The following is a 23,199-nucleotide window of genomic DNA, read 5'->3' on the forward strand; positions in this document are numbered from 1 at the left end:
GCCTCAGAATCAACATAAGCATGCTATATGCATCCCATGTCCAGGTTCCCAGAGACAACCATATGGTAAAAGTACCTTATGGCACTTTCTATCATCCCCCAACAGTGCCAGTAGCAGGTTCCTTTTAATACACATTGTCAATGGTATTGCTGTGCCGGTTATGTGCAGTAATAAGTAAAAAGCAACCAATTCTGGTATAATAAAGAGTGATGAGACCACACTGAACGCCTCAGCTGTAACCCAATGATCAGAGCTTTCCAGCGGCTTCAGGGCCACTTGTCATGTTCATTACGGAGCCTGTGAGAGCAGCTGGGACCACTGCTCATCCCTCAACAAAGAATGCAAGCCCCCCTCCCTTCACTATGCAGAAGCCCCGCTTGTCATTCATCATCACAGGCCCCACACCCTACACAGGGCCAGAAGCAGGTGTCATGCAGAGCAAACCAGGGCCGTGTCTGTACAATGCCGGGGAATACGCCGTTCTGTTACATGCGGTATGCCATCATCTTCTGTTATCTATAAATGTACAGAGACAATCTCTGGTGCTTGAAGAATATTATACCAGTCACCGGTGTCACTAAAGACATAACACCAACATACATCTGTCCATACATAACACAAACTCCTGTTATGATAAATACAGTATATGGCACTATAATTAGAACAACAGACTAAGCATTAGTAAATATATTATATAGGGAGAGATTTACTAAAACTGGGGCACTCAGAATCTGGTGCAGCTGTGCAGAGTAACCAATCAGCCTCTAACTTCAGCTTGTTCAATTAACCCTTGACAATAAAACGTGGATGCTGATTGGTTATTACTATACACAGCTGCACCAGTTTTAGTAAATCTCCCTTGTTCTGTATAGTACAGTATATATATATATATATATATATATGTATATATAATAGGCCTCTGGTATCAATAATAGTATACAATAATTTTCTGGTAGTATACAATAATAGTATACAATAAGTTTCTTGTGTCAATAGTATACAATAAGCCTCTAGTATCGATTATTGCATATAATTATAGCACACAATAAGCCTTTGATATCAGTAAACGTATACAATAAACCTGTGGTATCAGTAATAATATACAATAAACCTCTGGTATAGTATACAAGACTCTGATATTAGTAACAGTATACAATATGTCTCTGGTAACAATAATATTATATAATACACCTCTGGTATCAATAATAGTATACAATAATTCTCTGATATCAATAACAGTATCCAATAAGCCTCCAGTATCAATTATAGAACAATTATAGCATACAATAAGCTTTTGATATCAGTAGTATACAATAAGCCTGTGGTATCAATAATAAAATACAATAGGCCTCTGCTATCAGTAGTGTACAACGAGACTCTGGTATCAATATTAGTATCCAATAATTCTCTGTTATTAATAATAGTATACAATAAGCCTGTAGTATCAATAATAATATACAAAAAGCCTCTGATATCAGTAAGAGTGTACATTAAGCCTCTGCCATCAGTTATATACAATAATTTTCGGTTATCAATAATAGTATACAATAATTCTCTGGTATTACTAACAATATACAACAATTCTCTGGTATCAATAATAGTATACAATAAGCCTCTATCAGTAATAGTATACAATAAGCCTCTGCCATCAGTTATAGTATACAATAATCCTCTGGTATCAATAATAGTATACAATAGATCTCTGGTATCAATAACAGTATACAATAATTCTCTGGTATCAATAATAGTATACAATAGATCTCTGGTATCAATAATAGTATACAATAGATCTCTGGTATCAATAATAGTATACAATAATTCTCTGGTATCAATAATAGTATACAATAATTCTCTGGTATCAATAATAGTATACAATAGATCTCTGGTATCAATAATAGTATACAATAATTCTCTGGTATCAATATACAATAATTCTCTGGTATCAATAATAGTATACAATAGGGCTCTGATGTCAACTAGCATATAAAACCAAATTCAGATATTTTCTCAATCATAATGCCAACCTTGCTGGCTTTGGTAGGATTCACCTTATGGGTCAGACCACCCATAAATGATATTACAGAATACAGATGTATTCAGGTGGCGCAAAACTTTTGCTATTTTCTTCTATTTTTGAGGGAGGCCTTTCTTTCACCCTGCCATATGTGCAGTTCTGTTCCCATCATATCTGAACTTTAAGGCTGACCTCTTGGAAAACGTTCACGGAGGTCCCATCACGTTCCCAGGGTAAATGATCACTTTGCAGAGGTATAGACACAATACTTAACTTATTCCTTACTCCCCCACAAGCAGGCGCTCTTCTCACCGCATCCAGACATTAGGGACCCTTTTGAAGTCCTGTTGCAATCTCCATTTGCCCTTTAGTAAAATAAAGGCACCCCAAACAGAGCACATTCTACACCATGTCACACTAGCAATCCCGTCGCTGGTGGCAACTTACCATCAACAGGTTCACTAAGAAAGTAGAGAACACTCTCCTACTCCTACAATGTTGTTGGCGATCCTTCTGCTTACTAGTTGGATGCCAGCGTTAGGATCACCAATACGAAATGGCCATAAGACTGCGTTCACATTATTATAATGCTGTAACGTGCCGTAAAATGTGCGTTTCATTGTGCTTTACCACAACACCTATTAAGGACTCAAATTTTGGTATACCGCCAATATTTATGAATGGCTTCTCAACCAGGACTTAAAGTGGAGTTTCACCCTAAATTTATACTTACCTCCATCTTCTCGCTCCGGGTCACCTGAAAAACAAATGGATAATCGCAATTTTTTTTTTTTTTTAACTTACCTCGTAGAGAAGAAAATATACTTACCTTACTTCCTTTTTCCTCCCCTCGGCGGCCACGGCGATTCGTCACTTCCTGGCTTTGCAATGATTCCTGGGAGCTGAACGTCATCGCTCCCAGGAATCAATGCGCCTGCACCGGCCCCGACGTCATTTCCGGTGCGCACGCGTCATTCCCTTCTAAACAGCTTCTGGGCATGCCCAGAAGCTGTGGAGGGATGTCGCGCGTGCACCGGAAGTGACGGCGGGGCCGGTGCAGTGCATAGTGGGATCGAAGAAGACGGAAGAGGACGCCGAAGGGGATCGCGCTGGCTTCAAGCTGCCCACACCTGAGATGGCAGCGCTGGACAATACATTTTCAAGGTAAGTATTTCTTCTAAAAGGTAAGTGCAACCCGGGCAGATCAGAGGCTAGCCATTGTGGAATGTACTAGCCCTGACTGTCCCGGGGTATTTTTATTAAAAAAAGTATTCCCAGGGTGGAACTCCGCTTTAACAAACCCCAGGTGCCACCCCCCTTCCCCGCCATGTATCCAGGGCTCTGCTTGCCCATCTGTGGGCCCGGGACTGGCAAAGCGGGTGCCGCCGTGAAGAGGGGAGGGAGGAGAGCGGACACACCTAGTTGTTGACCCGGAAGTGACTTTCAGGTCCCCATTCACAGTTTCCCCGGCCATCAAGGCGGGTAGAAGTATGTAATACAGTGCGATGGGCATCTCATTACATTCACTGGGGTACAGGGTTGACATGCAGGGTCTTTGAGACCCTGAATGTCTCCATAAAGAGAATCTGTCAAAAAAAAAAAAAAAAAACACCACATAGGGGACTGACTTTTTGGTGGAAAAAAAAAAAAGTAAAAAAAAATTGTAAAAAAAATAAAGTTATACCCAAGCACATAAAATACCTCCCACCCAATCAATCTACCACCGGACCTGATGACCTATAAGGGGCTTTTAAAGCTTTGTCTACAGAAAATATAGGGTACTAACATGTTTAAGGTTTGATATGTTGGGTATCTATCTACTTGGTGAAACCTCGGCTTTTATTTTTTACTCCAAAAAAAAAAAAAAAAAAATGGGTAATTTGAGTTTTTGTGTGCCCCCCTAAAATTAACTTTTGATGTAATTTTTTTTAATCAAAAATTTTGTGTTTTGTAGACCTTTGCAGTAATATCATGTTACATAAAAAATTGGAACTACCATTATTTTGTTCTCTAGGGTGTCTGCTTTCAGAAAATATTTAATGTTTGGGGGTTTTATGTAATCTTTAGGCCTAAAATGATTTTTTTAATGTGTGGAAAAAAAAAAAAAAAAAAAAAAAAACGGCTTTGGCTGTAAAAGTGTTAAAGGAAAAGTTCTCCTTCTGGAACAAGTTACATGTGAGCTTTGTTAGTTATAGAAAAAAAAAAGTCTTAACTTTTTTTTTTTTTTTTTTAACCTGGCTCCTAGATTTAAAGCACATTTGTCACACATTTACAGTTAGGCAAAATGCTCCTGCGCTATAGCCAGCCACAATGACCACAAGTTAAAGTGTAAGTAACGTCTTATTTTGTAATTGTACCTACAGGCAAGCCTATATAATAAGGCCTATAAATAAGGCTTACCTGTAGGTACTGTGAATATCTCTAAACTTGCACAGTTTAGGAGATCCTCAGAGTGCATGCAGCTGATGACGTCATTGGCGCATGCACTCTTAAGGTCCGGTCTCCATGCCGGACCTTCAAATCCCATTCTGTAAACAGCGGCTCCCGGAGTGACATCATCACGGCTCTGGCCACTCAAAGCGCCGGCGCCCACAAACCCAGAGAAAACACTGGGGAAGATGTCAGCTGTCTCAGCGGTGTGCAGACAGTCGGACACCGCTGGAGGGCTTCCTACTAAGCAAAGTATTTTATAATGAGCTAGTATGCGATGCATACTAGCTCATTATGCCTTTGTCTAACAGGTTTTTTTTTGTGTTATTTTTTGTTCCTGGGGTTTGCAAAAGCTTTAACTCTGGTGTGGTGCCCTGTGTGAACAAAAAATAATGCTGAGGTGAACTGAGGTGCGTTGACAGCCCTTTCAATATGAAGACACTACCTTAACAAAATGCACCTCAAAATGCTTGTGTTATCGCAACCACAACTGTGAATAAGCTATAATATTCCAACAGGGAGGGTAGGACGTCTCACCATGGCGCAGCAAGTATACAGACCTGGAAAATCAAGGGCAGAGATTTTTCTGCAAAAGTCCCCCAGAGGCACATAAAAGCCATTAGGTGGAATAACAAACACTTAAAGCAACCCTCTAAGTCCCGGTTCACACTAGGGCAACCTGTGAGGCGACCTGGTCCGGAGCTTCTTTGGGGCGACCGCCATAGACTTCAATGTTATGAAGTCCGTGGCGGCCGCTCCGAGGTCGCGGCGCGCAGTAGCGTCGCCCCTATGTGAACGGGGCCTAAGGGGGTCTAAAAAATTACACCGGCACTGAGAAGACATCAGTTGTATACATACCCGTTCGTCAGCCGGTTTGCTAAGCCCCCGTTCAGACTAAGGCGACCTGTGAGGCGACCTGGTCGCCTCACCGGTCGCCGTAGGTCGCCTCCCATAGGGAAGCTGCGGACCCGTTCTAATAGGAGTGACACAAGTCGCTCCGACTTAGAAAAAGGGTCCGGAGCTTCTTTGGGGCGACCAGGAGGCGACCGCCATAGACTTCAATGTTATGAAGTCCGTGGCGGCCGCTCCGAGGTCGCGGTGCGGTGCGAAGTAGCGTCGCCCCTATGTGAACGGGGCCTAAGGGGGTCTAAAAAATTACACTGGCACTGAGAAGACATCAGTTGTATACATACCCGTTCGTCAGCCGGTTTGCTAAGCCCCCGTTCAGACTAAGGCGACCTGTGAGGCGACCTGGTCGCCTCACAGGTCGCCGTAGGTCGCCTCCCATAGGGAAGCTGCTGACCCGTTCTAATAGGAGCGACACAAGTCGCTCCGACTTAGAAAAAGGGTCCGGAGCTTCTTTGGGGCGACCAGGAGGTGACCGCCATAGACTTCAATGTTATGAAGTCCGTGGCGGCCGCTCCGAGGTCCCGGCGCGCTGCTCGTCCCTATGTGAACGGGGCCTAAAATGTTGCTCTGTAGCTGGCCTCCTGGCGTCAATCCGGTTTGATTCCTCTAACTTAGTGATGGCAAACCTTGGCACACCAGATGTTTTGGAACTACATTTCCCATGATGCTCAACTACGCTGCAGAGTGTATGAACATCATGGGAAATGAAGTTCCAAAACATCTTAAATGCCAAGGTTCGCCACCACTGCTCTAGCTGGTCGAAAAGGGGGCTCCCTCACTGGCAACTGTAGTTCCTCCTGCTGACACCTAGTCAGTTCAGAACACAATTGTGACCTAAGGTTCAGCAGTAGAAACCACAGTGGCTAGTAGGGGGACCTGCCATTTGACCAGCCAGAGACGTTGAATCGGATTGGTGGCGGAGGCTCAGCTAAAGAGCAAAGTTTTAGCTAATGGGCCAACACATAGTAAAGTGGGGAAAATAATTATTTGATCCCTTTTAGTCAGATTTTATACGTTTGCCCACTTACAAAAGAAATAAAGGGTCTATCATTTTTTTCATACGTGTATTTTAAATGATAGAGACAGAATAGCAACCAAAAATCCAGAAAAAAAAAACATGATACAAATGTTATATATTGAGTTTTTAAGTGAATGTAAGTCTTTGATCCCCAAGCAAAACATGACTTACTACTCGGTGGAGAAATCCTTGTTGGGAAGCACAGATGTAAGACGTTTCTTGTACTTGGTTATCAGGTTTGCACACATCTCAGTAGGGATTTTTGGTCCGCTTTTATTTAAGGGTTTTTTGGCTATCACTTGGCAACTCGAAGTTTGTTCCCTCCATAAGTTTTCTATAGGATTAAGGTCTTGAGACTGGCTAGGCAATTCCATGACCTTAATGTGCTTCTTCTTGAGCCACTCCTTTGTTGCCTTGGCGGTATGTTTTGAGTCATTGTCATGCTGGAAGACCCATCCACGACCCATCTTCAGTGTTCTGGCTGAGGGAAGAAGGTTTTCATCCAAGATTTTCCAATACATGGCCCCGTCCATTGGCACCTCAATGTGGAAAAGTCGGCCCGTACCTTTAGCAGAGAAACAGCCCCAAAGCATAATGTTTCCACCTCCGTGCTTAAAGTATAAATAAAGTCAAAAACTTTATTTTTTTAATTTTGGATAGAGTGGAGAGGGATTAGAACCCCTGTCAGCTTTTATTGCTGTCTGTGTCCCCATTAAGGAGATTCACCCTCTCCATTTGTCCTGTTTACCATTATCATTGAAAGTAAAAGTAAATGAAAATTCCAAAAGTTAGGTTGTCCCCAGAAAAGTAATAGAGGGGAAATCTTCCAATGGGGACACTAGTTCTGGTAACCCGGGGGTCCCCAAGGAATTCCCTTTCTCTCACTTCCTGTTTGGCTATGGGACAGGAAGTGAAGGTAAATTTCCGCAATGGAACAGATGGCGAAAAATAAAAGCTTACAGGTGTTTAAAACCCTCCCTTACTCTATCCAAACTGAAAAAAAAGTTTGCCCTATAGTTCTACTTTAACTCTAGGGATGATGTTCTTAGGGTCCTAGTCAGCGTTTTTCTTCCTCCAAATACGGCGAGTCGAGTCAATGCCAAAGAGCTCAATTTTGGTCTCATCTGACCACAGCACTTTCTCCCAATCCTTCTCTGAATCATTTAGATGTTCATTGGCAAACTTCAGATGGCCTTTTACATGTGCCTTCTTGAAGATGGGGGACCTTGCGAGCACTGCAGGATTTTAATCCATGGGGGCCTATTGTGTTACCAATGGTTTGTTTGGTGACTGTGGTCCCAACTGCCTTGAGATCATTCACAAGCTCCTCCCATGTAGTTCTGGGCTGATCCCTCAATCTCGCATGGAGCTCCAGACCAAGAGCGATTGATGGCTATTTTGTATTTCTTCCATTTGCAAATAATTGCTCCAACTGTTGTCTCCTTCTCACCAAGCTTCTTGCTGATGGTCTTGTAGCCCATTCCAGCCTTGTACAGGTCTACAATCTTGTCCCTGACGTTGTTTCACAGCTCTTTGGTCTTGCCCATGATTGTGAGGTTTGAATGGAAGAATGAAGGCCACCTAAACTCCCCGTTTATCACAACTCCCACATAGCTGCCAAGCTTCCAGCAGTCAAGGCTCCCTTTCCCTAGATGATGGGGTCAAGGGGCCTTCATTGTAAGTGGGCAAACTTACAAAATTTGCAGGAGTCCAAATAATTATTTTTTTCCCACTGTATAAAGCTTTCTGCTTCATTCTGTTGACCCAGGATCACATGAAATATCAGTTGTGTGCGGAATGACCCTTTAAGCCAGCCCAATGCAGAGATCAGTACTAATGCTTCTCATGTCCTTGATCTAAAGGGGTCTAAATCCCACCTACCCTCTAAAAACCTTATTAAAGAGGCAACACAAAATCCATAATGTGTCTAAAGTCTATCAAACCTCCACCAATACTGTACAGTGTGCCCCGGGGAGTCATAATTACAGGAAGGCCAAATTACACAGTGCCAGTTTACAGGATATGGTGCAATCCAATAATCAATTAACTGTTTCATGGCAGAGATTAATCAATGGGTTTTCTAAGCTAGATCATCAGGAGTTCATTATGACAAAGACATAAAACCAAATGGCAAGCTCGTACTGCCCAGGGCATGCTGGGTCACTGCCAATGGATAAAGCAGCAGTTCATGAGTTAATTTTGTGCCTAGAAATAATTGGAATGACAAGCAAGAAACTAGCTCTCCTGGCATGCACTGAGCCGTAATATTCAGGGAACGCCGAGCCATGATAGCACCATTCAAGATCCAAAACAGCTTAATACACATTTTGACCAGATATGCAAAAACTGTTTTTAACTGTTAAAAATGTGTCAAGCAAAGCACAAACTTGGATGTACCTGCAGGAGGGTGACTACACCTGTCAGGACCTGCAGTCCTATAGACTCCCAGCCACTGCCCGGCCTTGGGCTTGCACTTTGGGTTACTATTGAGCATTACACGCTAATAACCCCACCTTGAGCTCCCCTGTCTAAAAAAAGGTGAATTGTTTCCAAACATACAAGGTTTTTGTTTGGGGCAAGCAATTAGGACGGCCGAGGGACTCGTGGACATCACTAGATAGAGAGGGGGCTCAGGTAAGTATTAGGGGGTGATGGGGCAGCTGCTACACATAGAAGGCATTTTACCTTAATGCTTAGAATGCATTAAGATAAAAAAAACCTGACTTTACAACTCCTTGAATTGCTTTGAGGTGCCCTGCCCGACTTTGACCACTGTGGCAGGCGCAGCGGGATGTCAGCTCTCATCGGAGGAAGAGCACATGTCGGGCTTGCTGTGTCCACAGCATTGGAATAACCGAAGAAGTGCAACTGGAGCTCTTAGACAGCGCTGCTTACATCTGGGGCCAAGAGTGAATGGGTTGACAAAAGCCCAGGCGCCAGGATGCTATTTCAAGTCCCCATGGCGCCTGGGATTTGTCGAGCCCTGACATACACTGTTTGAAACTTTTGTTCAATTGAGAAAAGCTTTCCTTCCTTCTCCTTTAAATTTTTCCGAACATCAATTTGACCCCACTAATGATTAGAAAATCAAAGCAAACTTTCTTAAAATGAAAATTTTCTAAGGAAAATCTATACATGTATGGCCAGCACAACTGAAACCTCAGGCAGAGCTGTGTGGAGGATAAAAGGTAGTAAAGTGGAGGAGTCAATATTCTCAAGCCTGGTACACACAATAAGAATATTTGTTTCAGGTTTTTTTTTTTGCATTCTAATCTCATATCAAAAATGAACAGGTTACCAGGGTTACAAAAATTCTCGTAAGACAGAATACAACTCTCCGCAATGCTGTAATGTATTGTATTTAGGGATGCACTGATCTGATATTCAGATCAGATATCGGCGCCGATACTGCCACAATAGCTGGATCAGGGGAATCGGTAAAATTAACCGATCCACGGGCCGATCCGGTTTTGCTGAGTCCCGACTCAGCCGTCCCTTACTTGCACGGAGCCGTCGATCCACAGGCCGATCCACAGGCCGATACGGTTTTGCTGAGTCCCGGCTCAGCTGCCCCTTACTTGGTGTAGTAGTAGTATGGGATGGGAGCCGTTACTTCCTGTATAGGTCCGGCTCACAGGCAGAGTGGTATCAGATGCACTCCGCCAGTGAATGGAGGAGCCACACACATGAAGCAGCGGCGTTGCTCTGTACTGCAGCTGCATGCATATTGTGTAGTTCCGGATCGGTATCGACAGATACACAATGCCAGATATCGGTATCGGAACAAGAAAAGTCGGATCGGTACACCCCTAATTTTATTCTTTCGTTTCTGAGCATGCGCAGCCTTGGTCACTCAAAGTTTTATGGACTAATACTGTACTGATTAGATGAAAATCGTTCATTCTGTTATCCTATGAGAAACATTTTCATACTTGTCCATTCGGATATTTCCCCATGAACTGTTATGATCGGTTCTCTAAAGCTGTGTACTAACGATCAGATTATTGGGCGATCGCTTCGAAAGCGGAATTTTGTCTGATTTTCTCACCGTGTGTACTAGGCATCATTCATCCACTCAATTTCAGTTTGAGCTTTTCAGCACCTTTAAACAAGCTGGCACTTTTCCACTGCAAGTACCGGCTCGGCTCTACTTGGCCCTGCTTGGCCCGCTTTGGTTTTCCACTGCATGGTACCGCATGGTACGGTGTTGGAACGGTTCGGTACGGTTTGGTATGGTTTGCTTTTCCACTAAAGTAGTACTAAAGTAAGTGGGTGGGATAACAACGATTCTCTGACCAATCAGTGGCTAGTAGTGACTGCATGCAAAGGATTGTGGGATATGGTACCGGTATGGTACCTCTTGGAACCACAATCGAGGTGGTACTGTTAGAGAGCCGTACCATTCGGTTCCATGTAGTGGAAAAGCGCCGCCGTACCATACCGAACCGTTCCTACACCATACCATGCGTTACCAGCAGTGGAAAAGCACAAAAGCGAGCCGAACCGTTCGGTTCCATGCAGTGGAAAAGCCCCAGGCAAGAAAAAAAAGGAAAACGTGAAGTCAGTACACTCTCTACATTACTATGGGAGTTCAGGGTGCCACTGTGCATTTTTTCAGGAGGAAGGCCCCAGTGCCCTGAACTAACTAGAGATGAACCGAAATTTCGGTGGGTGACAATGGTGTTATTGCCATTTTGCCAATAAGAGAAAATGGTGGAGAATGTAGCCGAAAATGCATGTGATTTTTCTAGATTTTTGGTGGGTTTTTCATAGGTTGTGCGACTCAAAAAGTGCATCGAAAACTGGTGCATTATTGATGCATTCTTGCTGCGTTTTCAATGCATTTCAACAGGGAGGCGCATTTTTGGAGCGTTTTTTTTTTTTTAACTGTCCAAAAATGCAGCAATTAAAGATTTTTTTAACACCACAACAGAAGCAAAACTGACCAGTGTAAAGACATACATAGAATTTGGGCCCTTTTCACACTTGTACATCCTGAAAGACTCGTGACTTTGACACGACTTGAAGCAATGCCTGTTTAATCTTGAGGTCTATAGACATCAAGTCGCATCAAAGTTGGACCAAAGCAGTGCAGGGACTACTATTAAGTCGCACAGATATGAAAAGGTACTTATTGGAAATCATAGAGTACGACTTGTCATGCAACTTTGCTGTCCCAAGTTGAAGGACGAGTCGCACAAGTGTCCATGGGTAATACTATCATTACATTCATCCTCATTGCACACCCCTGTGGGTTGTTCGCAGCAGCAGTTCTGGGTAATACTATCATTACAATGCCTGTGTAATCTTGAGGTCTATAGACCTCAAGTTGCATCAAAGTCGGACCAAATTAGCGCAGGGACTACTATTAAGTCGCACAGATATGAAAGGTCCTTTGGAAATCATAGAGTACGACTTGTCATGCAACTTTGCTGTCCCAAGTTGCAGGACAAGTAACACAAGTGTGAAAGGGGCGCATTTTTCTTGAGCTTTTCTTGCACTAAAGGTGCCGATAATAGCTGACAAACTCATATTCATTTAAATTCATGATATTAATTAAAAAGTCAAAAAGAATACAATTTAAAAATATATTTTTTTTAAAAAAAACTGCTATTTTCGGTTTTCGGCCTAGTGCATCCGGCATTTTCCGGTTTCGGCACCATTTGGGTTTCCATTTGGTGGACCTCTAGAATCAACAGTATGTCCTCAGTCTTCCTGGTTGAACAATGCTGGACTTCATTTAATTAGAAGACAGATGACACCTTGTTGCAGAGAAGAGGAACTGCGGTGGACAGTGCTAGAAAGGAGGCGAGTGCTGTAGCTAAAACCGCTTTTATTTTTAATACCTACAGGTGAACTCACAGTATGTCCTCACCTTCCTGGTTGAATGATGCTAGAAGTCATTTAATCAGGAAGACTGAGGACATCTTGTGGCGGAGAAGAGGTACTGCGGTGGAAAGTGCCGGAAAACAGGTGAGTACTAAAGCCAAAACTGCTTTTATTTTTAACACCTACAGGCAGTGATTGGCATTGCACAGAACCCACTTTGTCTACAGCACATCTTAGGAATGATATACAATTACATTTTAACACACAGTGTCAAAATTTTTAGCCCTGAGAAACTCTCACACTAGATTTCAGGTGTCGGAGGACCCCTTATAAAACCAATATGTTGGGGGTTAGTGGGAAATTACATTGGCAATCAGAGAAAAATGAGCCCCCCCCCTACATTAGTGGTCAGAACTCAACCTTACAGATTATCAATCATTGGTGTCATGCTGCTGGCTCTGCCAAGTGGCACCAATGTTTGGCTTTTCCACCAAACCATTAAAATTATCTATGCGTTTGGTGCTTCTAGCAAACCATGAAACGATCTATGCGTCTGGCGCTCCTAGAGTCCTACCAAAACCATGAAACGATCAATGCCTCTGGTGCTCCCAGAGTGCTACCAAAACCATTAAACGATGAATGTGTTTGGTGCTTCTACCAAACCATAAAACAATCAATCAATGCGTTTGGCGCTTCTATCGAAACCATGAAACGATCAATGCTTCTATCGAAACCATGAAACGATCAATGCATTTGGCGCTTCTACCAAACCATGAAACGATCAATGCGTTTGGCACTTCTACCAAACCATGAAACGATCAATGCGTCTGGCGCTCCTAGAGTCCTACCAAAACCATTAAACGATGAATGTGTTTGGTGCTTCTACCAAACCATACAATCAATGCATTTGGCGCTTCTACCAAACCATGAAACGATCAATGCGTTTGGTGCTTCTACCAAAACCATGAAATGATTAATGTGCTTGGCGCTTCTACCAAACCATGAAACGATTATTGTGTTTGGCCCTTCCATCAAAACCATAAAACGATCAATGCGTTTGGCACTTCTACCAAAACCATGAAACGATCAATGCGTTTGACCGTTTTATAGTTTCAATAGAAGCGCCAATGTGTTCGGCACTTCTACCAAAACCATGAAACTATCAATGCATTTGGTGCTTCTATCAAAACAATGAAACGATCAATGTGTTTTGCGCGTCTATCAAAACCAAAAAACGATGAATGCATTTTGGTGCTTCTATCGAAACAATGAAATCATCAATGCGTTTGGCGCTTCTATCGAAACCATAAAATGGTCAATGCATTTGCTTGTTTTATGGTTTCGATAGAAGCGCCAAACGCATTGATCATTCTATGGTTTTGGTAGAAGTGCCAATGCGTTTGGCGCTTCTATCGAAACCATGAAATGATGAGTGCATTTGGTTCTCATACTGAGCCCATGAAATTATCAATGCGTTTGGTTCTCATACTGAACCCATGAAATTATCAATGCGTTTGGTGCTCCTACTGAGTCCATGAAATGATTAATGTGCTTTGTAACTATAAGATTTTTGCGGTTGATAGCTGGCTGTATATTTCCATGTGTGGTCAGGATACGGCTGTCCATAACACAATCTACAGTATGAACAAAGTCTTCGAATTTGGTGAGAATGCCCCAGAGCTGATAGGATTATTACAGGAAAGCACAATGTAGGCTGAGGAAGCCAGCCTGACTCTGGCAGGGCATCCAGCAGGATATTGTATTCCCAGCATGCATTGCCCTGAATGCACACAACAATGACCAGAGAATGAGCAGCCCCTGTGTAAGATGCTGTGTCACCAGCAGTGTGGGGGTTAATGCTTAAATGAAAACTGACACAGACAGGAATAATGAAAGACGGAACAAAGAGATCTAACCCATCAGCCCAGACATTGGGATATCAGACGTTTGCGTGTGTGCACTTTTTTATGCACCGGGTGTAAGTCTTTTGAGTGTGTTTCACACACCACGGGCTTAAAAAAAAAAAAAAAAAAATTGGGATATCAGAGGGAAGGATAAAGAAATAGTAAACCCCCCCCCCCCCCAAAAAAAAAAAAAAAAAAAAAAAAAAAAAGGGAAAAGCAGCAAAAATGTATGCAAAAGGTTAAAAAGGAATTCTAGGGAAAATTAGATAAAAGCACCACTTAGTAAACCTACAGGGGGGCAATGGTAAAGGTAGGTACAGGCACCAGGGGGCGCCTTGTACAGAGGGGGTTGGGAATTTATTTATTTTTTTCACCTACAGATCCCAAATCCAGTCATTCCTAAAAGCAAAACATGGATGTTTGCTTCAGACCTTTGTGGCCCGTTAATGAATGGGCGTTAACCTGCGCTATTCCTTATCCCGCGAGTTGCGTTCATTTAGAATGGGATAATAACGGATGGCGATGGTCAAAAAAAAAATTAGTCCCTCGTCTTTTTTTTTTTTAAACACAGAGCATCCCAATACTAGGGTTGTCACCTCATCCCTTTAATCCGGGACACCTATTAATTACACAGGGTCTGAGGCTGATATAATGCAGATAAGGCACCAAGTGAGTTTAGTTACCACTTTAACCAGCCACAGAACCTGTGTAATTAATGTGTGTCCTGGTTTAAACAGATGAGGTGGCAACCCTAACCAATACACGGCATGAGCGCTGCGGTACGCATTGTGGCTGCAGTTGTGCATAACGGCTTGGATCACACCGAAGTCGTGCGTCTTCCAGTGCGACTTTACAATACGACTTCCTTGTGGCTTACTGAGACTTCAGTCCCGGTTCACATTAGTGCGATTCGGGAACACTGCGACTCTACTGCGTGTTCCCGCATCGCATCCGCAGCACAGGCAGTTCACACTGCCATATCCGATACGATGGGGGTGTCAATTCAAAGGTAACGACACCCGAGATTAGTTTGCATATCGCAGTGCGAGCTGTCATTTCGGGACAGTAATCGGATCGCATAGGTTTGAACAGCCATGTGATCCGATTCTGGTGTGGACCAAAAAAGGGTCCTGCACAACTTTGGTCCGAATGCGATGCAAACTCAGCCGTACAATCTGTATGGCTGAATTTGCATCGCACAGACATCGCATGTGATTTACAGAGCAGTGCGGAGTGAATCACGTGCAATGTCTCACATTACTATAGTGTAAACCAGCACTGAAGGAGAAGTACAGCTTGTTTGGTAGTGCAACCTGACCTGTTTCCAGCAGACAGCAGGCTGAAGCCCGCTGTTGGCTGATATCACAGAGGCCTGGTTAGGGAAAGATCAGGACCATATGGTTCGGGATCCGCCCACATGTCTGGACCGGCACCGGGCTCAGCCTCCCAGCGAGTCGCTGAGAGCCTAGGCCAGCCCCTCCTGCCCCCTCCACAGCCTAGTAATCCAGTGAGCGAGGGCAGAGCAGAGAGCTGGAGACTGACAGTCACGGCTCTCTGCTCGGTGCAGTGGGGAGAACTGAGTGATCAGCAGTGTTTGATCGCTTAGTTCTCACCCTTAGCCCACTATCACATAGGGGTGATTTGACATGTCAAATCGCAACCTATTGCTGGTGTTCTGTCAGAATAGCGCTACCTATCAGGTTCTGCGACCGGAAGTGACGAACGGATTAGAACAATTTACTGCGCATGTGCCATGTGTTCCAACATGGCCGCTATGGGTTTCCTAACCTGACCGACATCTTCTTACACCCACGCAAGTCCTAAATTTTACATTTATTTTAGCAGTAAACTCACCTAATATACTGAATCACAGTATTACATTTCTATTATCACTACGTATAGTGAGAAACCAGGTAGAAGGTGGCGACGGCCATCTTGGTACACCCCGCACTGCTCAGCGACAAACTGATTATTTAGTGAAATGGACTATTTTACACGGTCGAGGTTTTACTATATAAAAGGAGAGTTTACTGCTAAAATAAATGTAAAATTCAGGACTTACATGGGTGTAAGAAGATCTCTGCCGCTGCTTCATGTTCTGTCACATTAGGAAACCTATTGGAATGCATAGCGGCCATGTTGGAACGCATAGCCCATGAGCAGCAAGTTTTTCTAGTCCGTACATCGCTTCCAGTAGCAGATAGGTAGCGCTATTCTGACACAACACCGTCACCATCCGAATCGGTGAGATGCTGACTTTGCGCCGCCGCACTGATTTCCAAAAGTAGTTCCTGCACTACTTTTGGCGACTTTAAGGGCAATTTCAATAGACATCTGTGCATGAACCCGCACAGATCTCTTTTAAATCGCCCCTGAACTCGCAATGAAATATGGGTTTGAAATCGTGCGAGTTCAGCTGAACTTCACCACGATTTCAAACCCGCCTCCAATGTGAACGAGGGCTTAGAGATGGCGGGGACAGATGCAGCATCCACCTAGGTAAGGCCCCTTTCACACATACGGTCCGTTCAGTTCATCAGTTCAGTCACGTCAAAATTTATCAGTTTTCCATCTGTTTTTCATCTGTTTTTCATGCTTTTTTCGTCAGTTGTCATCAGTTTTTCGTCCAATCCGTTTTTTTGATGAATGACAAATATGTTCAAAAAAACAGACATTGACAGAAGCGGATTAAAACAGATGATCATCCGTTGTCATCCATTTTTACATAGAGATACATTGATGTCCGTTTTTCATCCGTCAACGGATGGATGAAAAACAGACAGACAGCATGTGTGAAAGGGGCCTAAGTATGATTTTAAAAAAATAAACAAGACTATACTTCTCTTTTAAGACCAGGACCATTGAAATGAATGTGTTTTAAGATGTCATGCGATTTTCTGTGTAGCATATTGCAGCAAGTCGCATTAGAAGTCACAGCAATGTGAACCAGGGCTAGGAGCATTATAATTGAACGGTGCTGCAACACACTGTACAAAGTGTCATGCGTTTTGTAGGGTGTTGACATCACCATACATATTACAATCTGATCGTGCAATCAACTTTAGATTTACCAAAACCACATAATATTACAGTCATGCCTAATCTATCCAATCATTTTGTATCCAATCAGACAGGCCCTTGTACTATATAGTTGTTGGTAGATCTACTGGTGGGCACATGCTTTGATTTTTGTATTCTATCGATGTGCAAGTCAATCAATACAATCAAATTCGCAAACAAACAGCCTTCCCTTCTAAATGATTTAGATCAATTTACGATTGGATTTGTTCATGCGAAGTCAGTCAATCGGCTAATGCGGAAAATGATTGATCGTTTTGCAGTGACTGGCAGCACCGGGATACTTTGTTTGTTCCTATCCTGATTGATCAGATTAGGATATCACATGGTGGAAGCAGAGGTGCGAAAAATTCAATCTGATGGCATGTGTGTGTGGCATATCGATCAAATGGGTTGTCAAATATAGATTTATTAGATGCCGATAATGGCGCAGAAAACACCTGCGACTTTACTGTACTTATGGTGTGTTTTTCATAGGTCATGCGACTCAAAAATGCATCAAATACGCAACATGGGTTCATTTTTGATGCATTCTTGGTGTGTTTTTAATGCATATTTTTGGTACTTTTTTTAGCAGGATTTTTAACCTCTTACCGACCGCCCCACATACATTTACTACGGGGTGGTGGCTCCTGTGCGCATGATCACGTACTGGTATGTGATTCTGCAGGTCCGGGTCTAGGGCGTGCACCCAAGCCACCGGCGACCGGCTCCCACTTTAACCGGTTGCCCCGGCCAGGCAAAGTGACGTACCGGTACGTCACTAGCCTGTCACCGGCTTGTGAGCCAATAGCCGGCTCGTTCCCTGGGAAGTCCGTGCGTGTGACCGGCGGACCCGATGTCCGCCGGTCACTCGCGATCGTCCTCCGTGAAGGGAGAAAGGCAGGCGGCTGATGTAAACAAGCCGCCTGTCATTCTCCCCTGTGTAGGAATGGTGATCATACGGTTCTACTATAGGACCGTTGATCATTGTTCCTACACCAGTAGCCATGTCCAATCACAGTTAGAAGCACGCCCCTAGGGACACACTTAACCCCTCCTTCCCCAATAAAGTTAACCCCTTCCCTGCCAGTGTCATTTTGCAGTAACAGTGCATATGTATAACACTGATTACTGCAGTAATGTCACTGGTAACCCCAAAAGTGTCAAAAATGGCAGTCAAGGGTCCGATCTGTCCGCCGCAATGTCTCAGTCCCGCAAAAAAAAAAAAAAAAAAAACACCAAAAATTACAGAAATCTTTCCCTTAATTAGTAAACACGATAACTTTTGTGCAAACCAATCAAAATACACTTTTTGCAATTTTTTTTACCAAACATATGTAGCAGAAAACAAATTGGGCAAAAATTTTAAAAAATTTAGATTTTTACATTTTTTTTTTTTGGAATTTCATATAAAAGAATGTGAAAAATATTGTTATTTTTGCAAAACTGTCGCTCTTTTTTTGTTTATAGCGCAAAAAGTAAAAATCGCACAGGTGATCAAATACCACCAAAAGAAAGCTCTGTTTGTGGGAAAAAAAGGACGTCAAATTCGTTTAGGTACAGCGTCGCACGACCGCGCAATTGTCCGTTAATATCACCAGTGTCATTAGTAAAGTGACCGTGCATATTTTTAAGTGCTGATCACTGTATTAGTGTCACTGGTTCCAAAAAAAGTGTCAAAAGTGTCAGATTTATCCGCCGAAATATTGCAGCCCCGTTACAGGTCGCTGATCGCTGCCATTACTAGTAAAAAAATAAAGAAATAAAAATTCCATAAAATTATCCCATAGCTTGTAAATGCTATAACTTTTGCGCAAACCAATTAATATATGCTTACTGGGATTTTTTTTTACTAAAAATATGTAGCAGGATACATATTGGCCTAAATTTATGAAGAAATTAGATGTTTTATTTATTTATTTATTTTTTTTTTATTAAATAGAGCTTACAATCTAAGAGCTATAAAACCTAACGAGCCGGGCCCTCTGATTCCTACTGTATTAATCACTTCTGGACCAGAAGGATTTGCCACCTTAATGACCAGGCCATTCTTTTGCGATTCGGCACTGCGTTGCCTTAACTGACAATTGCGCGGTCGTGCGACGCTGTACCCAAATACAATTAATGTCCTTTTTTTTTTCCACAAATAGAACTTTCTTTTTGGTGGTATTTGATCACCTGTGCGATTTCTATTTTTTGCATTATAAACAAAAAAACCGACCACTTTGGAAAAAAACAATATTTTTCACTTTCTGCTATATAACATTCCCAAAAAAAAAAAATTTAAAATCTAATTTTTTCATCCTCTTAGGCCAATTTCTATCCCACTACATATTTTTGGTAAAAAAAAAAAAATCCAAATAAGTATATTTTGATTGGTTTGCGCAAAAAGTCTACAACCTAGGGGAAAGATTTATGTAATTTTTATTTATTTATTTTTTTTTTTTACTAGTAATGGCAGCAATCTGCGATTTTTAGCAAGACTGCGACATTGCGGCGGACAGATCAGACCCCTGACATTTTTGACACTTTTGGGGGGGGGGGGGACCAGTGACAATACTACAGTAATCAGTGCTAAAAATATGCACTGTTACTGTAATAATGACACTGGCAGGGAAGGGGTGATCAAAGGGTTAAGTGGGAGCCTAGGGGGTGTTTTCTAACTGTATGGGGGAGGGACTTGTAGAATCAACACAGAGACCTGTGATCCTAAATAGGAGGATCACAGGCACTCTGTGTTCATTCCAGAGACAACAACGGTCTGCTGTGTTGTTCTCTCTCAGCGGGGAGCGATTGCGGGTTCCCGGTGACAGTCGCCGCCATTGGCCCCCATGGATCGGCTTCCCCGCTTCCTAATGAGGGCGCCAGTATATCTGCAGCGGGAGGTCGGCAAGTGGTTAATGTGCATTGTATTGTCTACCCTCAAGTTGTAAAGCGCTACGTAAACTGTCGGCTCTATACAAGTCCTAAATAATAATAATAATAATAATAATAATAATAATAATAATAATAATAATAATAATAGCAAATTGTCCAAAAATAGTTTTTTTTTTTCAAAATTTTCTGCATTTTTTTTGTTTACAGCGCAAAAAAATTAAACCGCAGAGGTGATCAAATACCACCAAAAGAAAGCTCTATTTGTGGGGGGGGGGGGGGGGGAGACATTGATTTTATTTGGGTACAGCATTGCACGACCGCGCAGTTTTCAGTTAACGTAACACAGTGCTGTATCTCAAAAAATAGCCTGGTCATGAAGGGGGGGGGGGGGGGGGGGTAAACCTTCCGGGGCTGCAGTGGTTAACACCGCTTCAAAAAAGGTGCCGATAAAAGCGATGACAAATTCATATTAATTTAAATTCATTAAATTTAAAAGTGGAATAGAATACAATTATTTATAAAATTACATATATTTTCTAAAAACCGCCAATTTCGGTTTCCGAAAAAGTGCATCCTGCATTTTTGGTTTCGGCACCAGAATTTCGGCCACTATTAGGAAGATCATACAATCAGATTTAGAAATTTAGAACAGACAGAGAATTGTACTCTGCACGGGCACCACACACGGGCCGATACATTAATTACAGGCAGTGGCGCCTGGCACAGCGCTTGGAGAAAGCCAACATCCATCCCTCTGAAATCACATCACTGAATTACATTTCTAATCAATGCTTCATTCTCATAGATAGAGCTATTCAGTAAAGGGGTTAGGCAGTGCAATACTGCCAGAATGCAGCAGCCTGGCACATACAGCCAGCATTGTGATGGGAAGCAGCCAGCATACATCACCCTGACTTTACAGAGATCTGATCCCTCCCTTGGATCACACTGATGGTGTCACTGCATAGGGCTGTCAGTCTGATTTCTACAGAATGCAGGCTATGAGTGATCAGAGGCTTCCTGGGAGCACACATCTCTATGCATACACAGCAATCCTCACACAGCCGGTGATTGGCTCCCTGACATGGACTGATAGAGAAGGCAGTGCAGTAATCCCATAGCCTGCAATGGATGGATGGATGGGGGGGGGGGGGGCAGGCGGTACACAGAGAAGAACGGGCACCCTCCACCCCGGCTGGCATTGTGTGAGGTGGGCACCACTCACCTGCTGTGTCTGGGCTCGGTGCAGCTCCGGCACTGACTGGCTGGGCAGGGCTCCTCTGCGTGCGCCTCTCACAGCACCCTGAAACGGGAGAGACACAGGGGGGCGGGCGTCCCCGGCTGACTGACGTCTGCTTCTTCCAATAGCCCGGCGGGAACATGACAAGCAGGCTAGAGTGAGCGCAAACATGAGCCGCTGATAGGCCAGGAGGAGCAGTAGTTCTTTGTTTCTTTACAGCCAATTATATCATTACTCCCCGGGACTACGAGTCCCGGCATGCACCGTTTCGAACGTTTGGCGAGACTGGGAGGAGTCCGCGCATCTCTGGGATGGGGGAATCGCCTTACCGGTTGCCATGGCGACCTGTGAGGTACCTGACAATGAGGGAGAGGCCCAACCATGTGTTACACCCCGGGGAGAGGAGATATGATTCCTACTGGGGGCCACCACACACCCTGACACCAGCTGTGTGCCCACACTGCTACTGTATACCACACATAGCCTGCAAGGGCAAGGCCAGAGGATGTAATAAGACATTTCTGTGTATATCAGCCAGTGTATGTGGAAATACCACACGAGCTTACACTCTAATGTCTCTTCACAGACATTATTATTATTATAATAAATAATACATTTCTATAGTTCTGACATGTACCACAGTGCTTTATAGAGAACACTGAACCAGTCACATCAATCTCAGGACCAGAGGAGCTTACACTCCAAAGCCCCCTCCCCCAATTACTATTAATATAGCTTAATATATATCTCTGACATGACAATTGATGCCTGATATGGTATATAAAAAATAGGTACTAACTATGAAAATGGGGGAAGAGGGATAAGTGGGACCTCAGACTCCCCAAGTGTAAAGGTTCTCACTGGGATTGAGGGAATGGGAAATGGAAAATAATCAGGATTTTTGGGTACCAATACCTATTAATTTACATGAAGGAAATATATTTCTATAAAAAACATTTAAAAAAATAACTTTATTGAATATGTATAAAATTAACAAATACTGAATACATTACAACAATTGTGACAAATGTGACAATTGACACAGCCGGTGCCAACTAGGTATTACAGATTCAGGATGTGGAGGACCATGACCTCATGTCTCTCCCCATACATATTGCAAAATCTCCCATATAATGGTGATATGTGTTTTTTGACTTATTTTTGTCTCATTTTTTAGACCTTTGTATAAAAATCTATGTATTATATTCTCCTGAAGAAGCGGCCTAGTGCGCGAAACATGTCGAGAAACTGTGGAGATACTCCGTTCTTCCTCCACATCCTGAATCTGTAATACCTAGTTGGCACCGGCTGTGTCAATTGTCTGTCATATTTGTCACAATTGTTGTAATGTATTCAGTATGTGCTAATTTTATACATATTCAATAAAGTTATTTTTTTTAAAAATGTTTATAAAATATATTTCCTTCATGTAAATTAATAGGTATTGGTACCCAAAAATCCAGATTATTTTCCATTTCCCATTCCCTTAATCCCAGTGAGAATCTCTACACTTGGGGAGTCTGAGGTCCCACTTATCCCTCTTCCCCCATTTTCATATATCTCTGACATATACCACAGTGTTGTACAGAGAACACAGAGCCAGTCACTTCAGTCTCTGCACCAATGGAGCTTACACTCTAATGTCCCACTGTAGTCACACACTATTATTATACATTTATATAGCTATGACATATACCACATTGCTGTACAGAGAACACAGAGCCAGTCATTTTAGTCTCTGTACCAGAGGAGCTTACACTTTAATGTACTCTCCACACACACTACTATTATTATTATTAATATTATTATTATTATACTTTTCTATAGCTCTGACATATACTGTAGGGTTGTACAGAGAACACTGAGCCAATCACATCAGTCTCTGCACCAATGGAGCTTACATTTTAATGTCCCCCTG

At 42.8% G+C, this 23,199-nt stretch overlaps 1 protein-coding gene across 1 annotated transcript in view; it reads right to left on the bottom strand.

Annotated features, from left to right (window-relative positions):
* Positions 1-21,389, bottom strand: part of DPYSL5 (dihydropyrimidinase like 5) — a 180,430-nt gene extending 159,041 nt beyond the window's left edge. Inside the window, exon 1 of the mRNA XM_082251156.1 lies at positions 21,267-21,389. The gene's annotated coding sequence lies outside the window, so the exon portion shown is untranslated. The remainder of the gene's footprint in view (positions 1-21,266) is intronic.
* Between the last annotated feature and the right edge of the window lie 1,810 nt (positions 21,390-23,199).

The sequence above is a fragment of the Pelophylax lessonae genome (genome assembly GCF_965119305.1).
Source record: "Pelophylax lessonae genome assembly, chromosome: 3".
NCBI classification, from domain to species: Eukaryota; Metazoa; Chordata; class Amphibia; order Anura; family Ranidae; genus Pelophylax; species Pelophylax lessonae.